This window comes from Lynx rufus, unplaced genomic scaffold, assembly GCF_022079265.1.
Source record: "Lynx rufus isolate CCGP_SWC_20201006 ecotype Redwood Valley unplaced genomic scaffold, mLynRuf1.p SCAF_14, whole genome shotgun sequence".
Classification (NCBI taxonomy): Eukaryota; Metazoa; Chordata; class Mammalia; order Carnivora; family Felidae; genus Lynx; species Lynx rufus.
In genome coordinates, this window is record NW_025814828.1 from 58,708,742 (window position 1) to 58,731,857 (window position 23,116).

The 23,116-nt window shown below is 34.7% G+C and overlaps 1 pseudogene; it reads left to right on the forward strand.

Moving 5' to 3' along the window:
* The first annotated feature begins 21,544 nt into the window (after positions 1–21,544).
* Positions 21,545–21,664, forward strand: LOC124509734 (uncharacterized; annotated as a pseudogene).
* The last annotated feature ends 1,452 nt before the right edge of the window (positions 21,665–23,116 follow it).

A 23,116-nucleotide genomic window follows, 5' to 3' on the forward strand; every position in this document is an offset into this window, starting at 1 on the left:
AGTTGTAAACAGGATTGCTCTCTTAATTTATCTTTATGTAGTTTCATTAGTGTATAAGAAATGCAATTGATTGATTTCTGTATATGATTTTGTATTCTGTGACCTTAATGATTTCATTCATCAGTTTTATAGGTTTTTGTTGGTGGAGTCGTTAGGGTATATATCATCATGTCATTTGCAATAATGAAAGTTTTACTTGTTTCTTACCAATTTAGATGACATTTTTATCATGAATGGATGCTGTACTTTGTCAAATACTTTTTTCTGCATCCTTTAAAAAATATATGATTTTTATCTTTTTTCTTATTGATGTGTTGTATCACATTGATTGATTTGTGAATATTGAACCATGCTTGAATCCCAGGAATAAATCCCACTGATTGTGGTGAACGATTTTTAAAATACATTTTGGGAGTCAGTTTGATAATATTTGTTGAAGATTTTCTAATCTATGCTCATCAGAGATACGGGCCTGTAGTTCCTTTTTTCAATTCATTTTTGGTTTTGGCATCAGGGTAATGCTGGCCTCATAGAATGAACTTGAACATTTTCCTTCCTCTTCTTTTTTTCTGACATATTTTGAGAAGAATGGGTATTAACTTTTCTTTAACTTTTTAACTTATTTAACTTTTCTTTCTTTTCTTTATCAAACACTTTAAGTGTTTGATAGAATTCATCTGTGGAGTTATCTGATCCAGGACTTGAGATTGGGAGTTGTTTGATTACTGATATGATTTTGTTTCTGGCAATTGGTCTGTTCAAATTTTTCTATTTTTTTCTGATTCAATTTGAGAGGTTATATTTTTCTAGAAATTTATTCATCTCTTCATGATCATCCAAACAGAAAATCAACAAGGAAACAATGGCTCTGAGTGACACATTAGACTAGATGGATTTAACAGATATATTCAGAGCATTGTATCCTAAAACATCAGAATACACATTATTTTCAGGTCCAAATGTATCATTCTCTAGAAAAGATCACACATTAGGCCACTAAAAAAGTATCAACAATCAAAAAGACTGAATTCATTCTATGCATCATTTCTGACCACAATGCTAAGAAACTAGAAAACCATAAAAAAAATTGGAAAGACCATCAATACATGGATGTTAAATAACATGCTACTAATCAATGAATGAGTAAGCCAAGAAATCAGGGGAAATAAAAATATATAGATACAAATGAACACAAAAACACAACAGTCCAAATTCTTTGAGATGCAACAATATCTGTTCTAGGAAGGCAGTTTATAGCAATGCAGTCCTACCTCAAAGAGCAAGAAAAATCTCAAATAAACAACCTAACCTTACACATAAAGGAGTTAAGAAAAAAGAATAAACAAAACCAAAAAGCAGTAGAAGGAAGGAAGTAATAAAAATTAGACCAGAAATAAATTAAATAGAAAATTAAATCAAATAACCGCTTGATGAAACCAACAGCTTGTTCTTTGAAAAGAACAATAAAATTGATAAACTGTTATCTATACTTATGAAAAAGAGAGAGGGGAGGGAGGACTCAAACAAGATCAGAAATTAAAGAGGAGAAATAACAACCAACACCACAGAAGTAGGACATATAAGAGAATATTATGAAAATTCTATCACATACTTTTATACAGCTATTATGTATAAGCACTATGTTGCGCTTTGGAGATATAAATACATATTATGCAATCCTTCCCTTAAAATTGAGTGAAGAAATTAAACACACACACACACACACACACACACACACAGAGAGAGAGAGAGAGAGAGACAAAGAGGCAGAGTATACAGATAGAGAAACAGAAACAGAAGGAGGCCAAGAAAGAAGCAGGAAGAGAGTATGAGAGAAAGAGAGACAGAGAGAAACAAATTGGCTATTAAAAAAAGGTTATTACAGCTTGCTATTGAGGTCTCTAGAAGGGTGACTTTTTAACAAGCATGAGGATTTCAGCATTCATCTACAATTGAGCAGTAAATACAACTTTCACCAAATAAACAAACAAACAGACAGACAAACATGAGTAACTGGCTACATTTTATGCCACAATAACATGAAGTTGAAGAATGACATAATCAGAACCGTGTTTTACAATAATTTAATTGGCAGTATTCACAAGTTAGTTGTGTCAGGGTTAGGGCAAAGAAAACAATTAAGAGACTGTCATAATAATTAAAAAGAAAGTTAGGATCAAGTGAACTACTGCAGTAGCCATATTACTGAAAAGGAGGGGACAGATGAAAGAGGAGTAGAATCAACAGAAGTTGAATGTGGAAGGTTACAAAGATGGTGGACTCAAGATTCTTAGCTGTTGAGCCATCATGACTGAGAGGATGGTGATATTAAGGAAGCTTAGAAAAGGAGCTATATTTATGAGCTCCACTTTGGGCCTGTAGAATTTGAAATATCAGCAAGAAATACCAGATAGCAGTCAATTGCAAATGCAGTGAGTCTATGTGGGAGGTTTGTTGAATCTTCTTCTTAGAAGTGAGAACTATAGGGGTGCTTGGGTGGATTAGTTAAACATCCAACTTTGGCTCAGGTCATAATCTCACAGTTCCTGAGTTTGAGCCCTGTGTCAGGCTCTGTGTTGACAACTCAGACTTTGGAACCTGCCTGGGATTCTGTCTCCTTCTTTCTCTTCCTCTCCTCCACTCGTGCTCTCTTTCTTTCTCTCTCTCTCTCAAAGATAAATAAGCATTTAAATTTAAAAAAAAAGAACTGAGAACTATAGCCAATCATTTATCCATTTATTAAACCCAGTGATATATGAAGTACTATACAAGGCACTGAAGAAAAATGAATATGACACAACAATTTGCCTTTGAAACCTTGGAGATGTGTGGTAGCTTGTCATAATTAATTATTTCCCTTTCTATATATGTGTATAACATCCCCTCATTCAGGAGCAGTGTTCATTCCTCCCCTTCTCTTAAATGGAGGCTAACTTAAAAACTTCTTTACCAATTAAATGGGGAAGAAGTGATGTTTTAAGAGTTTTGAAGCTCAGTCATAGAAAGTCCTCCAACTTCAGCCTGGGCCTCTGGGAACACTTACTCTGCAGGAAACTAGCTGCCATATAAGAAGCATAATTACCCTGTGGCTATCATGCTGTGAGGAGCCCAAGCCTCATGCAGAAGTCCTGAAAAATGAGACCATTTGAAGAAAGAAATAGAAGTCAAGGAGCACCAACACAACAGATACTTTTGTGAAGAAGCCATTTTGTAAGTAGGTCCTCTAGCACCAGGTGCCATATCAGGAAGAATTGAACCACGATCTTGCCAAATTACTGACCCACAAATCCATAGAATATACTATTACTACTACTGCTACTATTATTTACAAATGTTGTTGTTTTAAGCCACTATAGACAATTAACTTTTGGAGTATTTTTTATGCAGCAATAAATATCCACAACAGAATGTGAGAATAAACTAGATGCCACAGTATATTTGGAGAAGCAGACATGCAGAAATTAATAATGCTGTGTGATAAATGTAATCTCTACCAAAGTGAGAACACAAAGAGAGAAAAAAGCCCAAAGACTATTTTTGAAGGACCAAAAAAAAAAAAAGACACATATTAGCAAGATATTCTAGATGTTTGTAGAATCTATAATGTTACAGAGATATATATTCACTCACTTTATTTTTTTACTTATATAGTTTCCATTCATCTTCACTTCCACAATAAAGGCAATCCGTGGTCAAAGAAAAATTACAAACTATTAGGAACATGTAAAAAGCTGAGTTGATTATGTCAATTTAGGGGTATAAATGCAATTTGTGAGTTACATTTCTAGTCAGTAACAATACAGTGGGAAGATATATAAAATTCATAGGAATTTGAAGACAAATGAGGTCTAAATAGTTTTAGCTAAGCTTATGTATATCTAACTATCATGTAATTAATCTTTATTTCTTTCATAAAATATCTTTATGAATAGGTCAGCTCTACTGTATATATGAATAGTTCAATTCTACTATATAAAACCCATTAAGGTTAGTAATATTGCCTACAAAGTGACACACAAAGTGTGATCAATAAATAGTAAATCAACACTGTATATATATATAAAAAGAACAAGGACATCTTAGTCTTTATGTTCCTTGTGTATTGTCATCTGAGTCTTAATGCAACATAAATCAGGTATCGACTTATTATTTTCCACAAGCCCATTGTTGGTTCAATCCTAAATATGAGTATTTTTATTAATTTTTTTTTTCAACGTTTATTTATTTTTGGGACAGAGAGAGACAGAGCATGAACGGGGGAGGGGCAGAGAGAGAGGGAGACACAGAATCGGAAACAGGCTCCAGGCTCTGAGCCATCAGCCCAGAGCCTGACGCGGGGCTCGAACTCACGGACCGCGAGATCGTGACCTGGCTGAAGTCGGACGCTTAACCGACTGCGCCACCCAGGCGCCCCAATATGAGTATTTTAAAATGTAAATCTTTAGCCTCCAAATTCTCTATGATTTACCTTAATAGACTAGGGCACAATTTTCTAAAGAACACAAGAGTCTAAGACAAAAAGCTTCTGATAACATAGATTTTATTTACATGAAGCAAAGAAATAAAAGCTTTGTAAATATAAATCTGCCAGGAATATTTCCTGTGTTAATAGATATTATCTTTACTTGGATGTTGAAACAAAAGTAGAGTGCTATCTTTCTTTAACAGAGAAAAGCCCTGTCTGAGAATGTCCAAGGGTTGGTTGGTAAAGTGCTTCAGCATTTCCTGGGTACTAAGGATTTAGATTAAGATACCTACTGAAATATTATTTAAGTTTATTACCATGGTTAATGATCTTGCCAAGCAATCTTTAATTTTGGATTCATTTATATACAAGGTCAAGATCTGAAATGAGTGGCAATATTATTAAGCCTATTTTTCATGAACCATCAAAGATACATGTCTAAATTGAAATTTCTCTCACCTCTATTTACTAATCTATCAACTAACTGTTTCAAGGGAATCTTTTTGGTTGATTAAGAGATTCTATTTTGTGTATATGCCAACTCTTTTTTTAATCTCAGTCATTTCTATCTCCCCAATTCCTTTCCCCCTTTGAATCCAAAAACCCATGGGGGTTTCTCTGTCAGAAACCTGAATCAAATAAATATAAGCCACATCGATAAAGGCATACTGTATTTAGTTGAAGAAAAATTAAAGACCTCTGTTTCAAAGGACAATTTAGGCAACTAAACTATGAAGCCATTTCAACTTCAGAGGCACTAAGAACATATAGCTGGCTTTCCTGCTAATCTGTGACAAGCCTATCTAGTTTAGCTATCTTGTGAATTCAGAGACCTTAATCACCACAGCATCTAGGATCTTCAATAAGGAAATGGAAAAGGAAAGAGGAAAAGGGAGTCAGATAAGGCTGATTGAGGAGAACAAATAAGCACTGTCATATGCAGAAGAAAATGCAAGAAGATAGAAAGGGAGAGGAGGGAAAGAAGATGAGAAGAGTATTTCAAGTAAAGATGTTGATAAACCTAAATAAGACAGATTTTTTAACAAGAGAATAAGTCTTAAATGTGTATATTTAGGGTGCTATAAAACCACAAATGTCAAACTTTAAGCTGCACATTTTCTACATCAATCATTAATATTCAAAAAGTTATGCCTTGTCTTATATAAAAAACATTCAATTGGTAGTGGCATCCTGAGGCATGTTATGACAGTGTAAAATAATACTGTGAAGTATGCACAAAATGACACAGGTTAAGTAAAATGAATATTATCATTTAGTATTATCATTTAATATCAGAAAATGTTGTTACTCTCTTTTTTGATAGTCCTTAATCTCTTCCAAAAAGGGACATGATACTCTGTATATATTTTAGATTGTTTTCTGATGATCATTCCCTTTGTTATATAGATTAAAAACATTAAATATGTATCTTTCAATTAATTTTTCTATATTATGGATTGTTTAAGAAACAAAATTAAATTAAATAGACTTATAGAAGTGCTCTCTGGACTGCAGAAGGGTATTAAAATAGGAAGCATGTTTTTAATAAAACATGAATTGTCCTCACACCATCTTTTACTCAGCACAAGCAATGAGCTTACATACTTAACTGTAAGTAAGTTATCTCTTAAGTCATATTTTTCAGGAAACATTTTTTATGAGTGCCTTTCTTAAACACATTAGTACAAAGAAAACATTATTATCTACTTCCCATATCTGCAAATAAAATTGAAGAGTCCATCATAAAATACATTATGGATAAAAGAGAGAGAAACTTTGGGTTCTACTACTACTTTTATCACTAACTGGCTCCTTTAAAAATGTTTATTTATTACTCGTGTGTGTCAGTAGGGGAGGGGCAGAGAGAGAGGCAGAGAGAGAATCCGAAGCAGACTCCATGCTCAGTGCAGAGTTTGGTGTGAGGCTTGATCTCATAAACTATGAGATCATGATCTGAGCAAAAATCAAGAGTTGGATGCTTAACCAACTGAGCCACCCCAGCACCCCTGTCACAAACTAGCTTCTGTGGACTTCATTTTTTTCCTCTGTAATTAGATCACCTTCAAAGTTCTTCCCAGCTCCAACATGCTATAATGAACACATTATACATTTTACAAACAGATTTGGGCATAAGCACATGATTAAAGTTGGATCATGCCACTTGGTCATGTTTACCTAATGGATTTATGTGGATGAGAACTAGGAATTTTGAGGTATCCTATTTTACTAGTTAGCAAATAAATTATCTAAGAAGTGATGGTAAGGGGATATCTGCAGGTGTTCAATTTTGCTTTTGTAAGACTTTCTCACTCCAATTTTATTTTATTTTATTTTATTTTATTTTATTTTATTTTATTTTATTTTATTAATGTTTATTTATTTTGAAAGAGAAGAGTGAGAGAGATATTGTGAGCAGATGGAGAAGAGAGAGAATCTCAAGCAAGCTCCACACTGTCAGCACAGAATCCACACAGTGCTCAATCTTACCAACCATGAGATCATGACATGAGCCAAAACCAACAGCCGAATGCACAACCGACTGAGCCACCCAGACACCCCACTCACTCCAATTTTAAAAGTGCTTATTATATTACAGCAAATGTTTAAGTAATTTTCCAAAATTAGTAAAATCTCTCTTCAATCAAAAACATTAGCAAGAGATCCATAGGTGAGTGACAGCCCTATGTTTTAGCTTCCCCCCGCCCCACCTCAATGGATTGTTTCCCATATGAAATAGGGTTGTACAACAGTGCTTATTACTAGATCTAATTTGACTAAATAAAGTAGTCAAACATCCACATTATCTGGTGCAAATTATTTTGTTTACAACATGGGAGATGCATATCCAGAGCTGGTGTTTGCAGGTTGGACTGAGGAATACAAAGGAAACAATACTATGTTTCTATTAAATGAGGTGGAATGCATGTGACCCTATTTGAACATTAACTGCCTTTTGTATTTACTGATTATACACAGTAATAAAGAGTAGTTCTGTTTCTTTGTGAGTTATATTAACAAAGAGCCATGTCTGCATGACACAAACAAAATATCTTCAGCTATAAAAACAACCACCACCACCACCACCACCCCTGGAGATAAAGTGACCCTGTAACTTAATGAAAAACCATCTCTAACCATCTCAATATATCCTCAAAAAGACATTTTTTTATATTTTCAAACCTTTACAAAATATTTTATCATGACCAGCAATCTTAGAATGGATTTTTCCTTGTTATATATATTTGCTTGTATGGCAAAGACCAGTCCAAGGATTTTTGCTGGTTGTACTTCATTTCAGGCAAACATTTCCAAATACATAGGCTGACACTTTTGCTATATTTCCCTTAAACTTTGGGAACATTCAAAATAGTGCAGTCCTCATGATCTCTCCATGTTATATCAACAAAATCACCCTGCAGTATTTCCAATTCCCAAGATTATATTTCATTGTTAAGGAAAGAACTTAGGTGCTTTCTTTCAGGCTAAGTTGGGTGAATAACATCTGGGTCTGAATCCCAATTCTGCCAGCTATGTAACCATGTGCAAGTCATGTCACCTCTCTGAACTTCTGTAGCATAATATTTAAATTGGAGATAACAATAACAATAATAATGCTTACCTCACTGGCGTGTTGTAATAATTACATAAGCTAATGTTGTAAACTTCCTGCCAGAGAATAGGAGTCAAATACAGAGTATTTATTGTTAATATTAAGTCTGAAATGTCATTCAAATTACATTTTCCCCCACTATTAAAGATGCTTTTGCAAATAGATTATTCATTTCTCACTCCCCAGTACTTCTTACCTATCAAAGATGTGGCCATATCAAATGCTATTTTTTTTTCAGTAAAGTCACACAAAATACTGCTTATTTACTAAGACATTAAATGTATACTATTGCAATTAGTGCAACAAATTGTAATATACCAGTGAAGAATTTTAATTTGTGCATATAATATACTTTTAACAAAATGTTTATTATTTATTTTTTGTGTGTGAAAGAGAAAGAGTACGAGCCAGGGAGAAGCAGAGAAAGCGAGACACAGAATCCAAAGCAGCAGATTCCAGGCTCCGAGCTGTCAGCACAGAGCCCAACTTGGGGTTCAAACTCAGGAACTGTAAGATCATGACCTGAGCCAAAGTCAGACACTCAACCGACTAAGCCACCCAGGTGCCCCTATTATATACTTTTATATGTTTCTTTTTTTTCTTCAGATAGATTCTATCTTCTCAAACTGGCCAATAAAAAATTCAGTAAATCTTTGTTTTTCCTTTTATTTTCATTCTGAATATAACACAAGTTTGCTAGACAAATGCCTTCTAACACAACTATCTGGAATAGACAATGTATTCAATGGAGATAAATGGAAAGGTACAAACACCTACATTTTAATATCATGGAATCCCTTTGAGAATAGCTTCATCTCAAGTCTGCATATGTGTGCATACATGCAGGTACAATAATTTGCCATCGACTGAGACCAGTATCTGTAGTGAAAATTTTATACAAATTGTTAATGTTTCTTGGGAAATATATATGATATGCTATTTTGTCATAAATTTGCTATTGCTCACGGTGAAACTTCTTAGTGTTTCTCTATGACTGTTAGAAAGTGTAAGCCAAGCTATTAAACTATTGTACAGGAATATGATAAAGCTTTTCTATTAAGATAAAATATTAGAAAGAGAACCTGTGTTTTAAATATGATTTTTTTCTTATAGCTAAATGGACATTTATCAAATGCTTATTAAGGCAGCTTAAGAACAAGATAAAAAATGATAAATCCTTTATGCAAAGTATTGAATTTTTTTCTTCTTTTAACAAAGTAACAATCATCATTTCATCCTTCTTCTCCTATACTCCTGTTTCCTGTTCAATTGATGCCTTTAGATTTGGATTTTTGCTTATTCATCTTATTAAGTGAGATGAATGAAATCAATACCCCTACAGGAAAAATGAGTTTACTAATATTTATATTTGTTTTATTTCTTTCTTTTCAGACTCCAATCTGTTACCATACTACATACCTTCTAAATGACTCTACAATGCTCTCTGATTAACAGTGAATCAATAAAATTTTTAGCCGTTCTTCCTTTAATGCAAATGAGATGCCTTATTAGTGACAATGTTGTAGACCAAAATGAAAACCAAATATAAGGAGTTTTGAAGAGAAATGATAGGGACAATATTAGTGAGTTATTGAAAACAAATTAGAGCAGACAGACTAGAGTTTAACAAATATTGCATGCAATGCATATATGATTGAACTTTTAAAGGTAATGCCACTGTTTCCTGAATAAATTCTTATTGTGGCAATTTATTTTCCTGACATTTTGTGGCTGCAAACAGATATATCTTTGTAAGCTTGTTTCCATTGATTTTTTTATTCCAAATTTAAATATAAATGCTTTTATATGCTTTTTTGGTTTAATATGCTATCTTAATATAAAAGGTTTCATCTAATTTTAAAACATTTCTTATGCACTTAAAACTTGAAAATAACAACAATGTTTAAAGGAAAAATGATCACATTTGGTTCTTTAATTGAATTGAACATCTTTAAGATTATAATTGTTGATATTAAAACCTCTAACAAGGAATAAATATACATTATTAATTCACATTCAACTAATAGTGCAAATGAACATAGTGATTTTGTATGGCTTTAATACTAAATTTAAAATTCCAAATTATTCTATTATTTTATCTTAAAAGAGTTTAATCAATGCCCTTTGACATTTATTTGTATTATTTAAGATATCATAGAAATGATCTTGATCTTTCCCTCTGAAAATGTTTCTTTTCTCTTAAATGCACTTAATTATGAAGTAAAAATGCCACAAAAAATGGGTCAGAGATGATTCTGACAAGGATAAATATTTTTTAAGAAGAAGAATATTAATGGAGTAACTATTTATTTATTTATTTATTTATTTATTATTTTAGAGAGAGAGTGTATATGCATGGGGAGACAGGCAGAGGGAGAGAGAGAGAAAATCTTAACCAGGCTCCAAGCTCAGTGTTTGGGCCCAATGAAGGGTTGATCCAAAATCCCTGGAATCATGACCTGAGCCAAACCAAGAGTTGGACATTTAACCAACTGAGCCACCCAGGTGGCCCTCAATAATTTTAAATACCCAACTAGCATTTAGATAGTCACTGCATAAGCATGAATCCATGCCCCCTCTTGATCCCAATGCCAAATTCATACTGACAGTGTTTTTTGTTTGGTTGATTGGTTAATTGTGTGTGTATGCATGTGTGTGTGTGTGTGTGTGTGTGTGTGTGTAAGTCCAGTGTAAAACTTTCTTTGGTCTCCCTATAATTTTTTTCTACACTGATTAACCAAATGAATGGTTTTAGTCAGGTAGCAGTATGGTTTCATACCACCCCACCCCTCCCCACCATACCAGCTCAATATTTATAAATTTTAAATAACTTTAGTTTATGATGATATAAAAGTTGCATTTAAGTCTAAATAAACAATCCTATGAAATATAAGTGTAACCAGAATTTCCTCAGGACTTCCCAACTTGCATTGCATAAAAGGTCATAACATTAATGCTCAAATCTCACTAGCTTGTTATATTAATCCACCTTACATTAGATCTCTAACCCCCACCAATTCCTTCCCCAGTATGTCTGGAAATTTCTGGGAGCCTCTCCTCTAAATATACACACATATCTATATATAGGGAAAGTCTTTTTTCTCATGTTAATTTCAGTACTTTTGTCCATGAGCACTACTAGTTAAAACCACTTGTGGATGATATGTCCTTTTTGGCAATGTTGTCTCCCTATCTTCCTTAAAGCTGCACAACAATTTGAAGTGAAAACAAGTCAATGTCCTATATTCAGGCCTCGCTACTCAGGTGTCAGATGGAGCCATAGTGTGTTCCAACCAAAAATGTAGAAAATGATTTTTTTCAACTCTGTGGCATTCTAAGGTTGGTGTTCACCTCATTCTCTGAATTCCTCTCATGAAAAGAGTTGCTTCTAACTCAGCCTATAAGTGCTCCATTAATAGGACTCCAAAGAATCCTCTCCATATTCCAAAGGGCCTCATGTCAACTGAATGCCTTTCTCTTTTAGCTAAAACAATGGATAATAGAACAAAAATGAAATTTCTCATACTGGAAGGAAACCAACATAATCATACTTGTCATTTCAATTAGCCTTGATAGGAACTACTATAAGCTATTATCCCTTATCCATAATTCCAAGATCCAGAATGCTCCAAAAACAAAGAGATTCCCCAAATTTGGTGCCCAACTTATTTGGTTCAGCAAAACCTGAAGTTAACTGAGGTTTCTATCCCATAAACCTTATGTTTCTTATTTACTGTAAATATTTGGATGAGTTGCTGCTTCAGATTCACTTGAGCCATTGCCCAATAAGTATATACTCAATATAACTTGTTTTAAATTAAAAAAAACTTCAGAATTTCAAAATATATCTGTCCCCATGAGATTTTATACCTGCATGCATATGTATTTTGAAATTATATGTGTAGTATTTATTGTAAGAAAGTATAAATGTAATACATGAAGACAGAAACAAAATTGCTGAATAAAATGATAAGAGTCTCTAGCATTTATTAATTTACTCACTTATTCATTCAGAAAACTTTTATTAAACCTCATTTTGTGGTATCTGGCCTACAAAAGGTTATAGATTCCCAAGTACCATATCTATACTCACTCACTGATGATTATCATTGTTGATACAATTGATTGCCAAACAACAGATTAACCACTGACTAGTCTATCAAAACTAGTCTCCTTATAAATACCAGAAATTTAGTTGTTTTAAATGACTATTATTTTTTGAGTTCCTAGACCTAATTCTAACATGTCTGGAGGCTTCTGCACACTCAATAGGGTGTCCAAGAATCCAATTCAATTCTGACACTATTTACGCATAGATAGTATCAGATTCCACAGGTAGAGAGCTCAGTCCCACAATACCACCCTTCACTTCAGATGCTGTTTGCAAGCCCAGGTTGTTACTTGTACTTCTGACCAACTAGCTGCAGACTGGAGGTTCCAAAAACCCCTTCCAAATCAAGATGCCAATCACAAGTCCAGATGGTTAACTGTACTTCTGACTGACTTTAAATCAGAGGTTCCCACAAACCCCTACAGGGGTCTGATTAATTTGTTAGAATGGCTCAGAGAATTCAGGAAACCCATTTACTTACTTGATTGACAATTTATTGCAAAGAATATTAAAGCATACAAATCAACACCCAGATGAAAAGATATATAGAACAAGTTCTCAAGCAAACTAACATCTGTCCTGGAGGAGCTTGGAGTCCAACAGAGTGGCACATGAAAGTGTTCTGGTTCCTGAACCTGTAAACTCTCCAAATCTTTTCCTTCTGGGTTTTTATGGAGGCTTTATTACATAGATATGGCTGATTAACTCATTGGCCATTGGTGATTGATTCAACTTATAGCCCTTCTGTGCTGAAAGTTCCAAACGTCTATTCATGGTTGGTTCCCCTGGTAATGTTAATGAGTCCCCAACCTTTCGTGCTTTCCAAAAGTCATCTTCATTAATATAAACCCAGTTGTGGTGGAAAGGAGCTTGTTATGTATAATAAAATACCCACTTTACATTTATGGCTCTGAAACAGTTTCAGGAAATGAAGACAGCAGACCAAATGTAACAAAATATGTTCTCATTGCTCTTAATGCTCAGAAAATTCCAACAGTTTGGAGAGTTATGAGCCAAGAACTGAGGAAAAACACAAAATATATACAAGAAATATTTTGGTCATCTGAATGACCATATATATATATATATATATATATATATATAATTACTTATAAATCACAATATAACAACTATTAATGAACATGTAAACAAAATACCAGCACACACATAGAAAAGCATTTTTTAAGTTTATTTATTTATTTTGAGAGAGGAAAAGAGCATGAGCTGGGGAGAGGCAGAAAGAGGGAGAGGTAGAACCCTAAGCAGGCACAACACCATCAGTGCAGAGCCCAAGGTGGAGCTCCCACACACAAACCATGAGATCATGACCTGAGCTGAGATCAAAAGTCTCACACTTAGCAACCCACGTGATTATCTTGAACTGGCCTTTGATTCATTACAAAGTATGTTTTTGAAAATTCCTTCATTTAATGACATTTTAAATTATGAGTCAGTTAAGCATCTGACTTCAGCTCAGGTCATGATCTCACAGTTCATGAGTTTGAGTCCCAAGTCAGGCTGTGTGCTGACAGCTCAGAGCCTAGAGCCTTCTTCAGATTCTGTGTCTCCCTCTCTCTGGCCCTCACCCACTCATTCTCTCTCTCTCTCTAGAATAAATAAACATTTTAAAAAATTATCCTAGATTTGGTTCTTTTACTGGTTAGATCTTATATCTCTACAGTATATAATTTTATATTCTTTTTTTAATTTTCTTAATGTTTATTCATTCTTGAAAGACAGAGAGAGACAGAGCACAAGCAGGCGTAGGGCAGAGAGAGAGGGGGACACAGAAACCGAAGCAGGCTCCAGGCTCTGAGCTGTCAGCACAGAGCCCGACATGGGGCTCAAACTCACGAACCGCGAGATCATGACCTGAGCCAAAGTCGGATGCTCAACGACTGAGCAACCCAGGCACCTCTATAATTAAATCTTCTGCTGTTAGAATTTTTAAGATACTGTTTTTAACTAAAATTAGAGATTTTAAAGCATAGAAGTAGCCTAGGAAGTGTATCTTACAAGTCGTTGGTGGGTTTATTTTTTTTTCAGCAATGGATAAATTAAATAATTCTTTCACCCTACCTCATATATGTGTCTCTGAACGTGTACTGAAGAGTAGCTGAAAAAGTTGTTGTGGAGCACACATTTCTAATTGACTAAAACAGTCCTTCCTCAAAACAATACCAGTGTAGCTTATGTCTTTTGTGTGTGTCTGTGTGTGTGTGCTTTTTAAACCTTCTTTCACATTTATATAACATTGTTTAACTTGTCAATATTCTTCCTTATCTTTTAGTTCATTTTGTAATCATTAATACAATATGAAGTAATTAAAGTAGAAATGCTTTCCCCTTTTTACAAATGAAGAAAAAACTAAAGTCAAAGTAGGGAATTTTGCCTACATACAGAAAGGCATCTGTTGCAGAGAGTAGATGGGCATGCAAAAACCATTCTCCTATACAACCCTCCTTGTCTGTTTTCTGGTGGTATTTCTATAAATCAGGTTGCAGTATAAATATAATGTTTTTAAAATTATTTTCCTACTTTCAAAACAATGACTTTTCTTCACCTTAATATTTGTGCCAAAGGACACTATTCATTACTGCAGGCATTATCTCCTAATTAACCACCAGTTATATTTTTTTCACCATTTTATGTAATGTACTTTATTACATCATTAGAATTTATTTTTATAGGGGCGCCTGGGTGGCTCAGTTGGTTGGGTGGCCGACTTCGGCTCAGGTCATGATCTCGCGGTCCGTGAGTTTGAGCCCCGTGTCGGGCTCTGTGCTGACAGCTCAGAGCCTGGAGCCTGTTTCAGATTCTGTGTCTCCCTCTCTCTGACCCTCCCCCATTCATGCTCTGTCTCTCTCTGTCTCAAAAATAAATAAACGTTAAAAAAATTAAAAAAAAGAATTTATTTTTATATTCATAATTGTTGATAAATACTGAACTTTTTAAACATGAAAGTAGAATTGACTCATTAAAAATGGATAAAATATTGAAGACAGAAAGCTAAGTAATTATTTCATTTGTAGTTTTAAGATCAATAACAGGGATCCAATTAAAATGTATATTACCTGTTATAATTTGGAAATAGATCCTGAGATAGAGAATACCTACTAGAGTTTAAGTAATGAACTGAGAGTCATGCTTGGAAGTAATACCATATCAGAAAAAAAACAGCATCTTCATTTTTAATTCTTTATAGAACTTGAGGATAATTTTTAAAAAAAGTTTTATAAAATGGGTGATTCAAAAAAAGTACTTATAAAATAATAGAATTATTATCATCCTGCAAGGACATAGTCCTCTGAAGATAGACTTTTCCATGTTATAGGGGAACAAAATTTGCCACTCTAAGATATTCCTTTTTAGTATATTCTAAGCTGTTTATTTTTTAAGAAAATGCAGACAGAATAAAATCTCTGAAAACCAAGTAGAAATTACCCTTTTGTAAGAGACATTTACAAATACTGGGAAATCTCCATCAGTAATGATGTCTCTGTCTATATGGTATAAGAGGAGAATGACTCTAAATCTCTAGAAACTCTTATCAATGGATAAGGCAAGGATTTAAATCTTCATAACCTTACCCTTGTTTATTGTACTTTTCCTGGTAATTTCCCATAACTGACTTTTCATCCCCAACATCTTCTTTTGTCTTTAGCTGGAGATGGATTTTGAGGTGATGGTTCTGGCCATTTTAGTAAGTTTATCAGTTTTCCTGAGTCTCTTCTATGCATACAGGAGGTATACATGTTATTAAACTTTGATTTTATATTTATCTGTCTCTTGTCAATTTGATTCTTAGACCAATTAGAATAACTCTCAAGAGTAAAGAAAAACTTTTTTCTCCCCAAAAATATCAGCAACATCCATACCCACTGACATTTTAAATACTTACTCCTAAGAACATCTACTTCCGTGCTTTCTAAATACTTACTCCTAAGAACATCTGTTTCCATGCTTTCTATTAGAATATGCAATAGTGATGCCATAGTTGTCATTAACACTAGCAAAAATCTGCACCCACTGTGTTGGCATCTAAAGAGTCCCAAGAATTTTTATTTGAAAGGTGGGTGTCCTAGGTATTATGCTAGTTGTTGTTTTGGATATAGAAATTAACTTCCTATTGCCTCGGCTCATGAAGAACTTATAGTCAATGGTAAAATAATGCAAAAGATGATCAATTATGTAGGAAGAATAAACACAGTAATATAAGTTTATCAGGAAAAGGATTCATAAAAGATCAGAAAGTAATGTTGAAATGAACGTTGAACAATGAGTAGAATTTCAGTAGGTAAAAATGAAGAAAAATAATGAGTAAATGCATTAAAGTGGAAAAGCAAGGAAATGACAAAAATCCACCTTGGCTACAGTATTTGTAGGAAGATATGACAAAACTTGAAAGTCATAAAGACAATAGTAGTGAAAAGTAGTCATTAAAAAATCCAAAAAAATATCACGATAAGAATTTTGTTTATTGACAAAAAAGATTTCAAGGGCATCTGAGGAATGATCAGGCAAAAATAGCAAACGGATATCTGAAAAAAAAGCCAAAATGTTAAGATATATTATAAATGTAAAATAATTTAAAATATACTAGTACAAGAAACTAAAATCAGATTAATGGTAAAATCAGTCTAACTTTGAAATAAAACCTAGCATACGTTGGTATTTAACATGTAAAGAGAGGATATGTAACAAACAAGAAGTTATGAACCAGTACCAACAAAATGCTATTATAGGAAATCAACTTATAAAAAGTTATATATTCTTATCTTACAAAAAATGAAAATAAATTGATAGATGAAAAATTAATTGTTGAAACATAAACATAAAATTCCAAAAGAATATTTAAGCTAATATTTAACTTTAGATATGGGAGGATTTTCTAAGTATAAGAACAATGAAACAAAGGATTTAAAACTTTAAATACACAAACGCTTAAATTTCTGAATAGTAGGAGCACCATAAGCAGACTCAAACGGGAAAAGGCATGTTGGGCAAATATTTACAACATTTATGACTAAGATGTGATTAATATTGGTAATCCCTCTCCTATTCTCTTCACCTGTGCAAATCTTACTCCACACTTGATCTTAGCCAAAAGGCCAAGAAGTAATTGCAAATCTTATTTACACTTTACAAACTGAATTAATTGCCACTTCCTCCATACTTCTGTTTCTAAGTATTCCAGCCCTTTTCTGTGCTCCAACACTTGCAATTGTCTATTAAACATTGTGGTACTTAATTATACATTGTCTTGTATAACTCCTAGTGGTAGATGTGTGTGTCTTCTCTGCAGGTCAGATAAGATCCTTGAGGCAAGAACTGGATTTTATAGATTTCTGCAACGTCTAGAACTCAGGTCTAAATGCTAAATGCATAGTAGGCGTGGGATAATTATTCATGTATCAGTTGACTGAGTAAATCATCCTTCCAAAATATAAAACAAGGAATTATAAGCGGGTAGAAACCCACTCTCCTCAATGGTCAAAAGAAAATCAGTTTCTACTTCTTTCAAATAGAATTGTCAAAAGTACATGAAATAAGTTACTTAAGTAATGAAGTTTGTTTGGTAAAAGTGTAAAAATCACACATTATATTTTAAGATAAAAACAAATAAAATGTAAGTATTTGCAAAACCTGATCTGACCAAAACAATTTAAAAAGCTCTGTTTAGAGCTTTTGCTTTTTTTTTCCTGCTACTTTGCCCACATGCATTTACTTACATAAACCTTCCCTTTCTTAATCATTGTATATTTAAGCTATATGTAGTGGTAGACTTGCTTGATTGCTTACTATTCGAAAGCAATGTCAAGCCAAATTTTCTCTTTATAGTCCCTAGAAATCAGCCAGGGACTGACTTTAGTTAGTCTTTCTAACTAATGCTAGCTGTTGCTCTCTCTCTCTTCTCTCTCCTGGCTGAGAATTTCTTGGTGTGTATGGAAACAGTAGTACTAGAATTCATTAATAATTAAAATAAGCAATTGTGTGTTAATATACAATGATGATTCAGGCTGATGGATCACATGCATCTCTATCACACATGTATTCCTACCACTGTGGGGAATAAGCTTAGAAATTCCCTGGGTTTACACCAATAGGTTAACAAGGCATAAAGAAATACAAAGCCATAGGATTCTCACACCCAAGTTTGGGTAAACAAGATTAGCACCCCAAGAATAGGGAGGTGTAAAGGCACCCCAGAATAAAGAGGGGATGCAAAGCTCCGAGAATAGAGAGGGGGGCAAAAGTCCCAGGATAGAGAGGATCGCAAAAGCACCCAATACAAAGATATATGAGGTAAGCAAGATTAGGCATTCAGGGCAGAAGCACCCCCCAAATTTAATAATATAGCAGAAAGCTGCCTTCACAGGAGGGACGATCCAAGTTAGGTAAACAGGTGAATTGTGTTATAGACCGCTGTGCTGCAGGTGAATCAGCCCAGAGCAGAGATGGTTAACAAAAGAAAAGTTGCCTTATTAACTCTTAGGTTATTTCCCCTGTCTTATCTCCTAGGCTAGCTAAGATAAACAGACATGACACCTCCTGTCTGCCCTTAACAACCATCTGCCGATCTGTCTGGCACCAGGATTTTGTTTTATATTGACCCAAACCCCAAACACTGTATATCTTCAAAACCCCCTTTTCCCTCACGTCCCCAAGTTAATGTTCCCACTTTCTTTGTCTCTTTGTGCATGCCCATCACATTTGTAAGCTTTCTGATCCTAATAAATATGGGACAAGGACCCTGATTCGGGGCTCTTGTCTTTTCCCGGACATTAGCCATCTCTCAGTTTTCATCCTGTGTCCTGCTCTTTTGCTGGCCAAAAGAGAACATCAGACTTAGAGTCTACTGCACACCACCATGCCCATCTTCTCCTCCCTTATTATCTTCATTTTTCCATGCTTATAATCTCTCCCACATTGGAGAATAAGCAAGTTTAGCTTTGGTTTTTATATCTGTTCCCAATGTTCAACAGTTCTATGATTCAAGTAATGAACCAGTCTAATGTTTCTAGACTATGATTTCAGTGCTTTAGATACTGTAGACTATGATTTCAGTGCTTTGGAGACTACAGTAAGGACTCTGTGAGCAAGGCATTGGATATGAGATAAACTATACTCTCCTTCTAGAGTACATAAAAACAGAACACAGTTAGCCAGAGTATAAATATAAAAAGTGCAATGGTCTGAATGTTTGTATCCCCCTAAAATCCTTATGTTGAAATGTAACCCTCAGGGTGATGGTATTAGAAAGTGGTTATTAGGCCATTAACCTGGAGGTTATTAAGCCATTAACCTGGAGTCCTCATGAATGAGGTTAGTGTTCTTATAAAAGAGGCCTGAGAAATCACCCTTTCCCCCTTCCTCTGTGTTAAGATACAGGGAGAAATCAACAATCTGCAATCTAGAAAAGAGCTCTCACCAAAACCCGACCATGAACTCCAGCATCCAGAACTGTGAGCAACAAATTTATACTATTTATAAGCCACCCAGTCTGTGATACTTTATTAGATAAACCTGAGTGTACTAATACAAAGGTCTCTAGAAAAATGTATAATGGCTCTTAAGCTGGTTATTTTCTTTTATGCTCCTCTCCACAACCACCACAATATCTATATTTACCCCTTCTATTTCTTGTTTTATTCCCTGGGAGGGTGATTTCTGTAGATTGAATTACCTGTACTCCCTTGTCAGCTGAACTTCCATGGCCCTAAGCAAATGGGAAACCCCAACAGTAAATGTTACAGTAGAAGTAAAAGATCAGAGTTCTTCTTTTCCCAAGCCTTTCTTGCTTCAGCACTTTGTTACTAGTGGTATTCAAGCTCTTCTGTGATTACACACCCTATCTGTCAGTCTACTCCATGATTTCCAATTTATTCAACTGCTATAATCCATACAGAATTAGTGATAATAACTTCTAACTGGTCCTAGTTTCTGAGTGACTCAATCTACCCATTAATTTATCTTCATTTGAAGTATCTGGAATGTACTCTTTCCTGCTGGAACACTGACCAATAACACAAAAGCCAATAGAACTTGACTATAAGTTTGTTTTTTTTTTAATCAAATCTAAGGAAAATCAGAAGGTGGTGGGGAATGGCAAGACATCGAAATGGAATAGGAGCATCACAGAGGCAAAGATTGGTAAAGTCCATATAAGCATTGTCCATGAGATAAAAGGCCTTTAATCATATAACATTTTCATATTTACAACTATTCTAGTGTGAAAATATGGGCAGGTTATTGCTGCCAACAGTCAAGAATTGGTAAGATCACTTTTATTATGACTTAGCTTGATAACATTAAAAATTCAATCTATCTAGTGTCCCTTGTTTTGATTCCATTCTCACAAAGCAACCTGACTATAACTTAGGTTCCATATAAGTGCCTACAGAGAGGGAATATGCTGGTCATACAGACTCAACTATTTCAGCAATGTTAATTTTTTTTTACTACTGTGAACTAACATATAGTAATTATGTTTTTGTTATTAAAATTTGGTCAAATTCAAGTGCTTTCTTGAGAGATTGGTTTTCCTTAGACATGTTAGTAATTGGGTTTCTGAAGGCAAGGTCCTGGGACATCTATACTTCTGCCTGAGACTTTCTTTTGCTATTTTTAAATTCCACACTCTAATATCTAATATGTTTATTCCCTCATTGTGTGCCAGAAGGAGCCAGCCTGATTGCCCAGAAAATATATGGACTCAACTTATTTTTCTAGCCACTGAATGATATTTGAAGTTCTGGTAAATAAATAAAAGTGTTTCTTCATATCATACAGAGTATTTCTGCAGTCAAAAGTTCCTTTCCCAATCTATTATACTGTCCATGACAAAGTGTAGTAATTACATATATTTTGGCCTGTTCTTTAGCTTCCTCTATGATCTTTCAGATCAGTTTCTTGCTATAAACAGCAGTATTCATCCTACATGTTATAAACATGTAAAAATCTTGTCCATTTACAATTATTTTGTTACTTAGTTTGTCATGACAGTCTGTGCCAATGTTAATAAAATACTTTTCTAGATGGATGGATGTTTCTGAGTATTCTGTGGGTGTTCAGAAAACAAAGGCAAGTAGTGTCTAATGTATAATCATCTTGCTCTCAGACATTATTTGCCTATTGAAATTCCTTCCTATGGATGGGAATACTCATTCTACAATGTCTAAAATCCTCTCTTCTACTAGGACTCCCTAAATATCTACAAATTCAGAGTTTCAAACCAAACATTTGATGTTAAATACATTTAAGAACCATAATAACTTATTTTTCCACAAGATGGACTGTATGATTATAACAATAAAAACCTTTTGAATATCAAAAGGCTTTTCCAAAATTAGTTGTGATCACTTCTCAGCCTTTTGGATAATATCAAGTTTAGTATCTGTTCTTACCAGTTTAATATCTGATATTCCCCCTATTAAAAATCAGTTGTGATGATTTAGGAATATGTAAATGATTTCCTATTAATTATTTTTTTTCCTAAACATGTGGTATATACTTTACAAGGAAAGAGAAACTGCTTGCAGAATCATGCTTTGTTTTTTTTTTTTGTTTGTTTTATAACCACAATTTTTCAAACAACTTAGAGATGTTGACATCTGGGAAATATGGAGTATGAGAAACCTAAGGTCACTGACTAAATAACATCCGCATGAATGTAAATAACCCAGAAAATGACCCAAATACTGTCATAACAAACTCTCCACAGCTAAATATAGATAAGAGGCTGCCCTGAAGAGGATAAGAAGGGTGGAAACATGATCAGAAGCTAAATAGACCCATAAAACTGTTCACAGAAGGCAGAAACACCACACACACTTAGAGTGGAGAGTAAACAGACTATTACATTGGAGAGCCCACATGGGAAAGAAAAGTGTCTGCAACATTTGGCTTTGAAAATCAGAGAGGCCAAAAATCATGAATCCTTACAATCAGCAGAACTTAAAATCTGGAACTTTAAAAATCAGCAGGCTGAGCTCTGGGACTGACAAAAGGTGAGAAGAAACTGAGTTCCCACCCTTAAAGACAGCACAACAAACAGCCCAGAGGAGGTACTGCATAGAACCAGCAGTTTGAAAAATGTCTTAGGTATATAAGAGGGAGATTTGCTTACTAATCGCAGAACACTTACTAGAGCAGCACGGATCCTTGGGAGTCTTCTCCAGGAACAAAAGACCTGGCTGGTGTCATTTCCCTTCCCCATCCACCAGAGTAAACACACAGCCATCTGCAAGAACCAATGTAGTGTTGACACTTGCTAACAGTGTGCCCAGTATACATCTACATGCTCCCTTGAAGACATGCACCCTCTATCTAGGTTTCTGTTACAAGTACCCGCTCACAGATCAATGCAAACGTCGTTAACACCTTGTGACTCACCCCTGTGCACTTCTGCAGATCTACCTCCTCCAATATGCTCTTGGCCAGAGCCCATACAAAGCAGTACCACAAGCCTGGTAGTGTGTAAGCAGCCTGGAAAGGTGTAGGCACCAACTTAACTTGCATCACTAATTTGACTCCTACCCCAGAAGGAGGGAAATATAACCATACACAACAATCAGACTGTGGCTTAGCAGTGGGCTGGGGCAGACAGTTGATCTGACTGCAGGCCCCACCCACCAACAAAGCTTCACAGGAGACAACACAGGGAAAGCAAAGTGAAGTTCTGTGCTACTGCATGTCTGGCAAATACCTGGTCTGACTGAACTTAAGTTCAAGGCAGTCCCAAACTGGCCCACTAACAGCACAGGGACCAAATGCTGCCCACAACAGGTTAAGAGATGTATTGCAAATGACTGGGCTGAAGGCAAAAGTGTTTCAGCCTCAACAGCAGGGTGCATTCAACATATATTGGAGACACCCTTCAAGTGCCAGATTCTGGGGAGCAGGGGACACTGCACTACAGGGCACTACA